The sequence below is a fragment of the Capsicum annuum genome, chromosome 3, assembly GCF_002878395.1.
Source record: "Capsicum annuum cultivar UCD-10X-F1 chromosome 3, UCD10Xv1.1, whole genome shotgun sequence".
Taxonomy (NCBI): Eukaryota; Viridiplantae; Streptophyta; class Magnoliopsida; order Solanales; family Solanaceae; genus Capsicum; species Capsicum annuum.
The window spans coordinates 124,319,167-124,320,662 of NC_061113.1; the positions used below are offsets into that span (position 1 = coordinate 124,319,167).

Genomic DNA, 1,496 nt, shown 5'->3' on the forward strand with positions numbered 1-1,496 from the left:
CATGGCATGCAAATATCATCATAGGGTTTCAATTGTTCTCCCCACTCGAGACAAAGATGGAGTATTCATTATTTTTTTGAATTCAACTTTCGGAGTCATAATAAGAACAAAATTTTTTTTGACAAAGTTGCTCACGTCCATGCCTTCAAATTTTTCAAAATTTTTGGATGGAGGTGGTTATTTGCTTTTTCATCCATACCACATATAATTTGCTAATCCTGGTAACCATCCAAGCTATTGTCTCACATTGAAGTTCATAGTGTGGGCGACCCATTATATGGTTACTCAGACTTTGCCAATGGATTTTAATGCAACCCCAAATTATCAATGGTACATGTACTCAGACTTTCCTTGCACTTTATGGTTAGAAACCCAATCACGAAGGCAAATCACGACTAAGGAAATTTAGACTACTATAGCAAACTAAGAACAAAATAATTAATCCATGCAAATGTGGGCACCATCAAGGTGCTCAAATATTACAACCCAAATAAAATAAAGATGAGAATTATCCAAAGAGCAGAAAAGTATGCAGAAATATAAATAATACAAGCCCAAATTAAATGAATAAGAATAAGGAGACACCCCCAACTAAAATGATAGCAGTGTCCCTACTATCTAAATAGACAAGGGTAAAAGAGACAAGGGTGCTCCCTAAAACCACATAAAGGGATGTTATCACTGTTGGACTCTGCATCACCACCATTTTCCTTAAGATCTGACCACACAGCTGGGGACTCATCATTACTGTCCACCCAAGAAGCTTCGGTGTCTCAGGTATGCCAACCCCAATTTTGTTTTGATACTTCTCCTATCAAACGGAAGGCCGCGAGATGTTGTAATCTCACTATACAACCGCCCACTGCGTCATCCAGAACCATTTTGTTTAATGGATCAAGATCCCTATAAAAAAATCTCGACGAGCATCTTTTTCAGGAATTGATGATTTGGTCATTGGGCTAACTTTCCATTAAACCTCTCCCAAGCTTCAAATAACGGCTTTCCATTTATTTGTTGGAAGTTCACAATCTTATCCCGATTTTGAAGATTTTTTTTATGGTGGGAAGTATCTATCAAGAAATTACATAGTAAGCTCATCCCATGATGTAATTTGGCTGGGTAGAAGTGAACAAAGCCATAAAACCTCCTCACCAGTTAGTAAAAATGGGAAAAGTCGAAGCTGGATGGATTCTTGTGTAATATGTGCTATGTTAAATGGCGCACAACCATCCACAAAGTTCTTCAAATGGACATTTGGATCCTTATATGCTTGACCCCCATACAACCCTTTCATTTGCAACATGTGAAGCATAACTCTAGTCACATGAAACACTTTATTCCCATTTTTTGGCGGAACATGAATTGCACTTGTTTGTCCGCCTCATTTAATTGGCCTTCATCATCAAGAGGGGTATCTCAAGAATTCAATTAATCATAACTCATGCAAAAGATAATTACATATGTCACCCTACAATGCATCGTGGCTCAATTCAGTA

The 1,496-nt window shown here is 37.7% G+C and overlaps 1 non-coding gene across 1 annotated transcript; it reads left to right on the forward strand.

Annotated features, from left to right (window-relative positions):
• Positions 1-937: 937 nt before the first annotated feature.
• On the forward strand, positions 938-1,041 carry LOC124897457. Its single transcript, XR_007054175.1, has one exon. It is a non-coding gene; the product is annotated as a small nucleolar RNA R71 (small nucleolar RNA).
• The last annotated feature ends 455 nt before the right edge of the window (positions 1,042-1,496 follow it).